Source organism: Apis florea, unplaced genomic scaffold (genome assembly GCF_048593485.1).
Source record: "Apis florea isolate Af1SG1 unplaced genomic scaffold, ASM4859348v1 contig_3034_pilon, whole genome shotgun sequence".
Lineage (NCBI taxonomy): Eukaryota > Metazoa > Arthropoda > Insecta > Hymenoptera > Apidae > Apis > Apis florea.
The window spans coordinates 925728-938745 of record NW_028256693.1 but is presented as its reverse complement, the minus strand read 5'-3'; the positions used below and the strand labels follow the sequence as shown (position 1 = coordinate 938745).

The window sequence follows — 13018 nt, the reverse complement described above, 5'->3', positions numbered from 1 at the left end:
GGGTAATCGTGGTTGAAAAGATAAACCGTGAAATGTAAGCGAGATGGTCTGTCGATCGTCTGGCTTTTTTTTTCATTGGGCACGGTTCCAAGCTGGTTTTTCCAAGCGACGACGATTCGAGGAGGATGATGATCGAGGAGCAGACACCTTTGATTTCTGCCAGTGGAGAGTGTAATCTGTTGCGCGGAGTGGCGGCAGAGGCGATGGCGTACGGTTTCCGTGCATAATGACACCTCTCGTGGATTATGGCCGCTTCTCTCCAACGAAATATTCTGGAAGCTGAATCGATCGCAGACGCGGCGGTAGCCTGGCCTCGTGTGCACGTCGTCGGATCGGTCTTTCTTCCTCTTCCCCTCATTTCTTTCTTTCTCCTTTCTTTTTTCTCTCCCCTTCTTTTATTTTTTACTTTATTTTTCTTTTTGCTCCTTTGTTGAAATTGTAATTACGTTTCGAATTTAAAAAATTTGTTTCTTTTTTCCTTTCTATTGGAATATAATTTGTTGCATTTGCTTTGATTGCTTGTAAATTCTTTTTTTTTTTTTTCATTCTTCGTTTTTTTCTTATCGAGACGAAATAATTTTTTAAATCTCCTTTGATCGTCTTTGAATTTAGTTTACTTTTTTCTAAATGTTTTAAATATAGTATATTTTAAATAAAGAATAGTTTTATTAGGTAAAAGTGAAGGAATAAGTTTCAAAAATATTTTGTTTTGAAACACATCATTCGTATCGTTAAAAATTGCGACGAATTTTCGATCGAGGATATGCTAATGAATTATCGTATAATTTCTCGTATTTTCGCTATTTTTCTATCAACAAACAAAATATATTCGGGCCACAAATATGTTTTATTTTATTTCAAATAACATTGATTTTTAACAAATATGCAATGAAGATAAATTCGTATGAGAGGATTAATAGAAAATATCAGAATTTTTTATGGACTTACTTTGTTTTCGATATTAAAATTGATTTTATGCTATTCTTTTTTTTTCTTTTCTGTGTATAGTTAATCAACGATAACGATTCTTCTTCATTTTACTTCACCTTTCAATTAAATCCTATATCCCTGAATTTATAATATCTCTATATCTCTAATCCTTGTATCTCTGGAATACCACGATATCACGTTTCATTCAATTTCGGTAAAAAGCGTCGTTGATGGAAAGTCGATAATTGTAACCATCTTTTATCGTGAACATGATGCAATTACTTACAGAAAAAGGTAAATTTTGGAAAAATTACACGTGGCGTATTGAAATTCTACAAAGTTACAAATTAACGTTCCTTTGTATCGCGATGGAACAAGAGCGAGGAACGATTTTTCACGGTGGCTTAATTTCGCATTTTCTAGATTAGACTATCGTGACGTGCGCGATCGTGTAACGCGAGCCAACGAAAATAAATGCGCTCGCCGCACGCAGTGGAATATGCCTCTCATGTGTCAGACACGCGGCTGATTTGAATTTACCGGGTTATTATCTCTTTCACGATTAAAATTCAATCTTTAATTTTGGGAACGAGAGATTGTTAAATACGAATTAAAAATTATCTATTAATTTTTGTGAAAAGATATATTGTTATAGGAACGTTATGAAACACTTTGTATATGTAATAAAAATATTGTGATATGGAAAAGTTGATAGAGTTAGTAAATTGATGATTAGAAAATTATTGTCGATTGTGAAAAAAAAAAAATAAATAAATCTGGTGAGTAACGAAGAAATTTCTTTTTTCTTCTAAATAAACACGAAGAGTTCTCTGAAATTTCTAAAACGTTGAAATTCACATCGTTTCCTTCGCTTCAAATTCTTAATTTCTTTTATCAATGTTTTCTTGGTCGCTTTAGCGAGAGTTGTGGCAAACTTTCAAGAGAAGAATATTTGAATATTCAAATCTGTTTAAGGAAAAATTATTCTTATTTTCAATATAAATGAATGGATTTTTAATGAATGTTACAAAGATATGTTATATAATTTTAATCTATCCATAGAAATTTTTATACAACAAAAATAAATTAATTAAAATAAATATTTAATATTAATGATTTTATTATTTTATAAATTAATAAATACACGTTTATTAAAAGATCATTTAAATAAAAATATTGAAAAGAGGTATTAATAAATATAATTTGTTAATATTAAAATAAAAATGGAAATACGGGAATTGCGTGGAAAAGATAATTAATTTATTTTTAATCGTAAACGGAGAAAGAATAAATAAATGAGATTTCTGTTTCAGAAATTGATTCACCATATTAAATATATCAAATATATCAAATAACAAATTAATTTACTGAATAAATTTCGCAATACATCAACAATACACCGGATATACGTATTTGTACGTGCTTTGTATCTTCATGTATATTATCCATCTTTATTGATACAACTATAAAATCAATATACCACTGCCACTATTTATCAAGTGAAGAAGTATATTTAACAAATAATGTAAAATGCATTAAGAACAGAATTATTATTATTTTTTCCATAGTTTTTAATATTTGTTAACGAATAATTATAAATATGAAATGTTCCTTTGAGTTTTATTTATATTTAACGTATTTTATATAAACTCACGTATCAATAAAGAAGAGAGCAAAATCTACTTTCAATAGTGATATTCTAAGTATCTAAAATAAAATATATTAACCACAATTACGAGACAAATTGTCTAATAAATTATAATCTAATAACAACGAAACGAAAATTATCGTGCCACAATGAAATATTCCTCCGGTGATGAACCATAATATTCAAAAGGTTGATCCAAACCCTCCTCTTGAGAAACATCCTAACCTAATTTGCCAAATTGTTTCTAATTTAATCCATCTAATTTTTTTTTAGATTTCATCGAATAAAATGGACGAAAGTAACGGGTAACGAAATTATTGCAAAACATTCTATCCATCTCCCGATCTCGTGTCTTCGACCAATGTTTACCATAAGACGCGACGGTCTAAATGCCTACTTGTTAAACGACGAATGCAAGTACATCGGGTTATTGAATATGTCTGGCACTTGGCGTGGAATTGTGCAATCTGACGTCAGGCTCACGTGGAAATGGGCATGCGCAACGATGCCACTTGTTAAAGGGTGCCTTTTCACAGCAACCCCTACTTACCACCCGTCTTTATCCCCCTCGTCGCCACGCTCGATGACTCTTTGTAACCTTAATTTTCTACAAATTTTTCCCTTTCTACGAGACTTAATTACAGATGTACAGGGTGTCCATATCTACCAATATTGTTTGATGTAATTCAGGGAAAAGATTAATGATATAATGTTTCCTTTTAATCGTGTGCTTCTCATGAGATAATGAATATGAGTAAAAAAGACAGTTTCTTTGTTAACAAAATTAAAAGGTGCGTTTAACGAGAAGGATAATACAAATACGAAATGGGAATTGTGATGGAACAATGATAATATAAGTAAGTTGTGATTGATATTATTATCCGATTTCTGATTAATATTTCTTTTGTTTTGAACATTAGAAATCAGATATAATAATATGATACGATAAACAAATGGAACAAATTGCAAACGTGGTTATACAATTATCACACCGCATTACAAAAGCTTAAAAGCGTAAATTCGGTATTGTATAATATATTCAAATATGTATATCATAATCTTTAGGAAATTATCATGTAACATTTCATTAATTGCTTCAAATATTTGATTTAACTATTTAGTATTTATATTTTAAAAAATAATATTAAATATCACTAAAGTGATGATAAGTGATAACACGATGATGAATAAATGAAAAAAAAAAAGTTTAAAATAATATCCACTATTATAAATTACGTACAATTTATAATTTTTATGAATTCATTTAACTTATTAGGTTAGATTAGTGATAGTTGAATTATAAAACTAGTGTCCCACCATGGATCATTTGATATCATAGATCATTGATATCAAAAATAAGAAGAGCAGGAACTGTAAAGACAAAATGTAAACCGTTTTTAAAATTCAGAGAACGAATGTGAGCTCGTATATTAATCAGACGTCACCGTTAAAGCGAATAAGATATAAATTTAGCGACGTTCCGCTCTGTGAACGCTTAAACGTTACACATTTATTATGCAAAGTTCAGAAGCTGGTGATCGTTAATATTCACATGATGGCGATAATTCATTACAGGCATCAATGGAACCGACGTCCCCATCAATCTCGATTAAATTCATAACGAGACCAGAGGAAATTAGTAGTCGCGATTGAGCTTTTCGGTACGGTTAATAATTAATAAAACGTATTATAATTGACTAGCTTGTTACGCGAGCAACGTTTCATCGCCTAATAATTATATCAGACACACAGCTTGTAATTTTATCAAGGACAATTATCGTTTAACAATGTGGATGAAACTGTGATAAACGGAAAATTGAGATATTGATAGACACGGCCAATTTGTTGTGATAGTTAATTTTAATCGATCATCGCCAATTATGGTTAATGAAATTAATCATGTAAGGAGATTATTACTTGAAAATCAAAAAAAAAAAAAATAATGAAAATTTTAATAATCTTATTGCCGTTTAAACAACATTTCTATCACCGTTTCGATTCTCTTTTCAAGAAAGAAAAATTTAGATCCGTAGAAATTTTTTCGCTCCAATAATCTGTGTTGAATCGATACAAGAAAAACTTTTATCAAAATATCAATTCCTTATCATTTCAAGAAACAATTAAACTTAATTTTCTCGACATGGAGCATATTAAAACTTTACAACGAAATTAGCTACCAAAGATTCGTCTATATTTTATCGATACTAAAGTCACGATATCACGAGAACGAAACGTATAATTTTATTACTCGATCGTAATAATTAATATATGATCTTTCGTTCAAACAATCGAATCAGAAAATTAATTATATAAATTGTTATTGACGACAACGCACCTCGTTTCTTTTCCAAAGAAGCGATAATATAACTCGTTTCGATCCGACGGACGAACTCGTTTATTTAGAGCAACAAGTGCCTGCACATTGCGCAAAGCTCGCCCCTTGTAACTCTATCGTGCAAGAAATTCTTTTCTTTCGGCCATTTTAAAGAGGCGAGAAAATAACGTAAAGGGAATGGAGACAACGAATAGAGGATTGGCCTTTGTGGAATTTAATAGTATCAACGACGAATGACCAAGGGTTTCGTTGCTTAATCGATCGATCGTATCGAAAGATCGATCGATTACCCAATTAAGCGAAGTCGAATGATCGGTAAATAGCGGTACAGTGTGCTATTGGCTCGATGTAATCGGATTTTAGTTAATAGAGGAGATTCTCAGTACAACAAGTGAGAAGTTCTTAGTGACGATTCGAGAGGGGAAATTAGAAGACGAGAAAGGAATATTTTATTAGGAAATTATTGTTCGTTTGAACAGAAGATGGTTTAACGTTTTGATATATCTGATATCAAAGGAGAAAGTTTCTTTACGAAGAATATTGAAATTTTTAAAAAAAATTGGAATTTTTTGGGTTAAAATGATATTCAAAATTAATATTATTGGAAAGTTTTTTCTTTATCGGAAATTCTAGAATTTTAAAGGATTTGAATATAGGCTTTCGTGATAAAATAATTTTTGAAGATGAAGGTGTTAATATTTCAGTTGAAAAGTTTCTTTTGTTAAGAGTTCTGGACTTTCTTAAGATGCAACATTTATAAATGGAAAGTTTCCTGTTAAGAATTTTAAACTTTGAAATTTATAAGATTTTTCAAGCTTTCATGTTGAAATAATATATTTGAGTTATATACGCATTACTATGTTAATATTTATAAAAATTTTTAGTTGGAAGAGAGTAAAATAGTAATTAAAATTACAAAGTTTTTTTTTTTTTTTAATTAAGAAATTGTGAAGCGAAGACAATTTTAAATTCTCAACTAGGAAGATTAGATTATTGAGCATGAATTGTTGGAAATGTAGACCTTCACTTGTTGGATCCCAAAACCTTTAACCTTTAAACTCCAATTTTTGACCTTGTACTTTTGACCTTTGACCTTCAATTTTCGATCCTGCTCCCATAATTTTAAATTTTCAACTTTCAATATTGAATTTTAGACCATAAACTTTCCATTTCCGCTCTTGAACTTTAGACTTTTAACTTGTTGACCATGGACTTCCAACCTTGAGTCTTGAACCTTTGACTTTATTTTTCAAATCGTGAAATTTCTAGACACCGAACATAAGACACCGGACATCTTCAAACATTGAACCTTCGATCCCTCAACCTTGAACCTCAAAACCTTGGACTCTCTATTATGCGTTCCAAAAATCGATAACAAAGCCAGTATGTACCTGCGCAAACAGAGTCCATCAAAAACTGTGGAATCATTTTCCTCCAGATTCCCGATTCACACACTTTTCATATAATCATATATCTCAGAAACACTTTCCCATATCGAAACATTTAACAGCCTGAGAAATTAATCCAATTTATTAATCCTCGTCCACTCGTATCGTAATTTTCTTTTTATTAATTTCGCTCCTAATTGAAATATGAATCAACACTCGCGTGATCAAAAATTGAAAAATATCGAATCTTCGTTGTTCATATACAATAATTCGATGAAAAAAATACTCAAACATTATCTACAATCGAAGAAATTTTAATTCTAATGAAAATTTCCGTGTAGACAGACATTTCAAATAAAATTTGTACATAACGAAGTTTGAACAAAAATTTATCTTATTTCTTTTAAATATTATTAAGTTATACTATGAATATTTTGAATATACTTTAGTCTGCTTTGAATATTTTGTATTTTTTTTTTTTTTTTTTTTTAGATTACAGATTCTTGTACATTTAAATTTTGCAATCGATGCATAAACATCAGTCTAAGAACAAGATAGAATAAGCATAGAGGGATTCTTTCTTCGGGCGGATGAACGAAATCTATCTTTAAAATTCATTAACCAGCGTTCATTCAATAATAAATACACCTTCGCTTAAGGAAAATTTTCGCAACGGGATAATAAAAGTAACATTTTATGCATTTAAATTTTCTCATTATACCATTGTAAAGTTATATCTATAAAAAAAAAAAAAAACCTAGGAAGACGTCGAAACTTGAAAGTTCCCTTTTTCTTTTTTCACCCCTTTCAGAATAATAAATCCTCCACTAAAAATATATATATTTCGTGCAACACTCTTCGTGTCTTGCGATTTTTTAATTACACAGACATTGCCACACCAGAACTTAAAACAAGTTAATAACAAAAATATCCGTTCGAATACTTTCGCTTCGTACTTCGTTTCGTTATTTATTTTAATTAAATCTCGGGCCGGGGCACGGGGTTAATTAACGTCCCTTGCACATTCGTTCAACGACGAGCATCTAACCACCCACAACCTGGCCACCACCGCGCCACATGACGTTCATCTTCCGCCGTCTTCTTTACGTCCTCTTCGCCCTCGTTTGCCGGGCGAAGGATGGCGTTTAGAGTCGTTGCGGACGCCCATTAGACGCCCACCCGGGGCCCTGATGACGCGATCAATGACGATCGCCCTCCGTTAATCTGGAAATTTGTTTTCGAACGCGGCCCACCTCGAGCACGTCGTAAAACACCGTTAATCACGCATTGTCGACGGTGTAACCGGCTTCCTTTTTCCTTCCCGCGCGTCATTTTTATGGTTATGGAAGGTGCTTTCGAGCTGCTGTGCCCGTGGAAATCGATAACGAATGAGGTGTAGCACACCTCGTGGTATATGCACCTTGTTCGGCCGTTCTAACTTTTAACACACGCGCGTGATTTGAAGAAGGAATCGTGATGCTGAGAGTTTCGAATGCTGCTAACTAATTTTCACTTGGTACGGTATTTGTATTTGATTTGTTCTTTTTTTTTTTTTTTTTTGAGAAAGAGAGAACGTGTCCAATTAATCGACTTTCATCTTGGAGAATTTTTTTTTAAAGAATTTTGCGACGACAAGTTTTATATAATTGTCTTATGTAGGTGTTATGTAGGCAGATTGTCCATTTTATCCTGTACGGTAAATTTTTTTAAAAATAAATTTATTTAAACTTATCTAATATAATTATAAGGTAGAAGCGGTTGTCGGGACAATCTTGAACTTCTTTCCCCTCGATGTGCTCGAGAGAAGTTCATTTTTCTAAAAAAATTACTTGCTTTTAATTTACTTCGAAGCGAAGAAAATATTAAAAAAGGGTTAAACTATTTTTAATTCAATTTGTAAAGCGTTTATACGTACGTATTCCTTTTCCCTTCTTCTCTCGGGGAAGAATTTTAAAAAAAATTTCACAAAGCTAAGAACCATTTACACCGTTTATTCATCCTGGCTATATTCATAACTAGCCTCTGTTTGCGAAAACAGTGGCGAGGCCGTATAAAAACGAACGGGTAACCTGTTCGTAACAGTTTCACCCGAATGTTTAGCCTGGTAATTCCGCATTCCTTAAATATTTGCTCGCAGCTTCCGTCCCGTTTTTACGTTTAAGCATCGTGTTAATGGAATTGTTCTTCCCACGTTCGCTTGTTTAACGATGAACATCGCGATTAAATAATTTTTTCCAGAGAGAAAATGTTAATTGACCTGGCGATGCTCACGTTGGAAACCAATGAAACCGTACTTCCTAAAATGTTTCATGTTTATTATTTTCTGTCGACACGCTTCTCTTTTATTTTTCTCGAATAACACACAACGTTTTTTATGAATTTTTGTTGAACGTTCGAAATTGAGGAATGAATTTGCATTAAAAATAAAGATCAAATTATTTTTTAATAAGTTTTGTACAAAAATTGATTGTTGAAAAAGATATGAAAAGATATGATATTTAGGAATTATATTTAGAGGTAGGAATAAAGGAGGTATAAGAGCTAGTTGATTATCTAAGTTATATTCGTCCATTCATCCATTTAATGAAACATTATCAAACACTTATTTTCATTTCTTTACCGTGTAATAATAATAATTGCAAATATCAAATTCATGTTATTTCCTTCAAACATTTAATTACGCAGTATCGATAAAAATTTTCCAGAATTTTTTATAAAGTTACACTAAATCTAAATATAGTCATGTTGTAATTAATATTTCTTATTTCTTAGTTCTTATTTATTCGAAGAGTAAAATGTATAAATTCTTATTTATACTTGGTGATTAAAAAATTTTAATTTTTCCCAAACTCATTTATTAGCAAGAATTTCACGATTTCACGCATCGTGTTTTAGATTTTACGCTTTCGAGATTCGTGTTTGCGTTGCTGAGTTAGCGTCAGATGAAAATGAATGAACGGATATCGGTTACAAACGATAATTTCGCGAAAATGAAATACGATAGATGGATCGAGCATTTGTCGTGTATTTATATAAAATATGCTCACGATTCCTTGATAAATAAAACGTGGCAGGATTGAATTTTGAAACGTCGTCAGGTTTGTAACGGATCGTTTACATAACGATTTCCCGGCAAAGTTTGCATTCAATCAGGCACATGTACGTGTTCGAACGGAATCCATCTGGAAAAATGCGACTGTATTATGCATGAACTTAGTCGCGTGGAACGTTTCAAAGTCTCCTTCCGATCGATCCATTTTATTTTATTTGGAATCGTACGTTCAGAAAGGAGAAGTAGGTTCAGATTTGTAAAATTGTCGAAAGTCGACATATTTTTTCCCCTTTTTTCTTTTTCTCTTTTTTTTTTTTTTTTTTTTTTTTAGCTTTTCATGTCAATGGAAAATTGATCGTTCGCCACTTCATAGTGAAAACTGGTTTACACATATTGTGTATGTAGGTTTTATGTCGTATAGATTTTATTTTAATAGCGTATTCAGAGAGTTTAACGGAATATCGAATAACGCTTGACCAATGTTAGAATATTTGGAAATGATATATAATAATCGATGCAGATCGTTAAGAAATGGATTTGATCGGTTAAAATTTTGTATTCCATGTGAAAATTGTTTGCGATAGATACGTGATAAGACATATTTCAATTTATTATTATTTTTAATGGAATATGATTTAATTTTATTGTTTGTTATTGATTTTTAAAAATAATAAAAATAACGAAAAGATAGGAGCTTTTAGGTTGGATTTGACAGATGTATAAAATATATCATACAACATTTATGAAATATATAAAAAAAAATGGATTTTCAGAATTTAATAATACTCGATGAAAGATTTGAAAAAAATTTTTAATCTTGTTAAAATTGTGTTTTTTATTTAACATTTAAAATAGAACTTTAACTATTAATTATCTTGTACAATATATTTTTATCGTTTAATTTTATTATATATGAAAAATTTTTAATGGATGCAATAGAAAATGCAAGATGAGAAAATTTCAGAACGAAGGAGAGACTAATACTTATATTGCTCGTAGGATGAGAAAATTAAATAATATTATCAACTTCGTAAAAATTTATAAAATAACATTACGACGTGACAATATAGTCAAGTTTGATGAAAATAAACTGTGTTAAAACGTTCGTGGCAAATAATAAGAACGTAAACGATGGCATCGTGAATACGAAAGTGAAGTACCATCGTACCACGACAGCGTAAAAAACCAAGAGAAACCAGCTAAAACGATCGCTTTAGAGTAAGTGTCTTGGTGTAAGCTTTAACCATGATGCCACGTTCAAGGTATAAATAAGCAAGGAGAGGATATCTCGATTTCTTCCTATTTCACACGAATGTCCCTCGATTTTTTTTTTCTCCTTTTTTAGAAGGATGAAGAAAAAAGGAAGCACCACCATTTTAAAGCGTTTCAAAAAGTTTTTTTACCGAGAGAAATTTAGAAAATAGTGAATATTATTTAATTAAAAAAAAAAAAAAAAGAAAAGATAATAGGTGAAAAAGATTGAAAAAGAAAAAAAATGATTTCTTTCTATAATTAATTTCAATTATGAATCTGTAATTTTACTACTGGATTTTTATGTTTAAAAAGGATTTAAATTTGTTAAACAAAAAGTAATTGATTTTCAATTATTGAAAGTAAATTTTTAAATCAAATTCCATCTTTTGAAAAATCTAATTTTTTTAAGTGAAATAAGTAGCCTCGATGAAGTCCAATAGGTTTCATAATTCACATCGGTCCCGACCAATGTGTAAACAAAATATGAAAGGCTGCGAACACGAGCATGTTTACTTACTATCAATACGTCGGGCTTCGTAACTACTTTGTCAAAATAAAGAGACGCGGTTAAGAGAAGCATGTTGATACGGAAACTTGGTCAAACTGCTCTAATTATTGGATTTTATGAGCAGTTCGAAACGTGTTGACACTTGGTTGCTAAGATATTTCCCAGGAACTCGAGAAACTATGAAGTTATCCTTGGTTAAGTTAAACAACTTTCTGAATTCATCAAAATTCTGATTTCAAGAGATGTGACGAGAAATTCATACATTTATAAACTGTAATTACTTACTACTTATTACATTCGAGAAAAATATAAATGTATCGAGAAATGAATATACCGAGCAGAGTGCAGAAAACTATAAAACATAAATAATACATTTGGCAGGAAATTTGATTCGATCTAATCTAAATGAAAAGAATAAACCAATGAAAAATATATTTCTCACTCTTTAACTAAATTAACCCTTAAACTTGTTGAAAGCGCAACTGTCGAGTAGAGATCCTGAAGCACATCTCACAACACGTTAAGGCAAAGTATTATGGCAATCATCGTCTGACTAACTCGTTATTAAAGCAATGCATTAAACCAACCGCCCCATTGTTTTCGTGGCATTAAATCCAACCTGAGATGTCTATCGAATAATCCAACCACGATCATTCTCTCTCTCTCTCTCTCTCTCTCTTCCACTCCCTCTCTTTCTCGCTTCCCTCCTTGCGAGCTTTACGCGAAAGCCGAGTAAATAACGGTTTGCTGAACTTTGTAAAGCGTTTGCAACGATGAATGGATGCTCATCAATCATAGTGGCCTGCGTGCATTCGAATCTTCCCAGTTTGCGTTCACACTTGTCGTGTCAAGCATATTTCAGCTGTAAAATCCGTTTCAACGAGCATATACGATTCAATGGTGAGTGCAAGTGTCGACAATTTCGTGTATATTCCGCTTTTAAGCTGTCAAGGGATATTCATCGTTCGTGATATCGTGGAATATCATGTTCTGGCGAGATGTTTATTGGATAGAATTTTTAATGGCCTCGAAAGCACCCTTCGCGTGGGTCGACTATCCGATACGTCTAAACGTATGGCTGATCAATATCTTCAAATTTCTTACGTGATAGTACTTTCCCCTTCCTTGTACGTACAATTCGATGAAGAAAGAACGAGGAAATTGAATTTTACCGATCTTTGTTTTCCTTTAAAATTTCCACCGGAATTTCCGATTTTGATCAATCGGAGCTTTGGCTTCTTTTATTCTTGGATTGGTATATCGAACATCGATAGACCAAGTGTTCTTTGCGTTTGGATAACTCTCAGAATTCTAATTTCGGGATGTACGATTGATATTTAGTTTTTTTTTTTTTTTAGTTTAGAGATAAAATGACGAACAAAAGGAACAACTTTTTTGCAATATTTTTATTCATCAGACGAAATACGCTTTTCACGAGTTCATCGATTGTGGGATATTACATTTTTACAATAACCGGAATAAAATGGGCAAAGCTGTAAAGCGTAAAACATCATTCCAACAAAAATTGGAATTAACTTCCACGCAGCTTAATAAATTAATTGAAAAATAATTACGCAACAGATGAAATAATGCGTTCATGTGATATTCGTCTATTACGTCAAAACTAGCAACCCAACGATCATGACGAATATAAATTCGTTATATGAATAACGCGATGAAAAAATAAACAGATATAATAACATTTCAATATCGGAATAAAAGTGCGTACCTAAATTTCGCTTTGAGTATAATTTTCAACGTGTCAACTTGAAAAAATTTCCAAAATTCAAAATACACCCCTTTGTCATATTCACGATCGTCCAATTCCTTTTCCATTCTCAACAGTTCCCCCAGCAACAGCTGTTAAGCTCGCGAAATCTCGCCTACTCGGTTCAATCCCAAA

The 13018-nt window shown here is 31.7% G+C and overlaps 1 protein-coding gene and 1 long non-coding RNA gene across 2 annotated transcripts in view; both read left to right on the top strand.

The window, feature by feature from the left end:
- Positions 1 to 13018, top strand: part of jeb (low-density lipoprotein receptor domain-containing jelly belly protein) — an 89945-nt gene that overhangs the window by 40593 nt on the left and 36334 nt on the right. The window lies entirely within an intron of this gene.
- Positions 1379 to 3645, top strand: LOC147657655 (uncharacterized). The gene is made up of 3 exons (XR_015292007.1): positions 1379 to 1709; positions 2852 to 3435; positions 3499 to 3645. It is a non-coding gene; the product is annotated as an uncharacterized LOC147657655 (long non-coding RNA).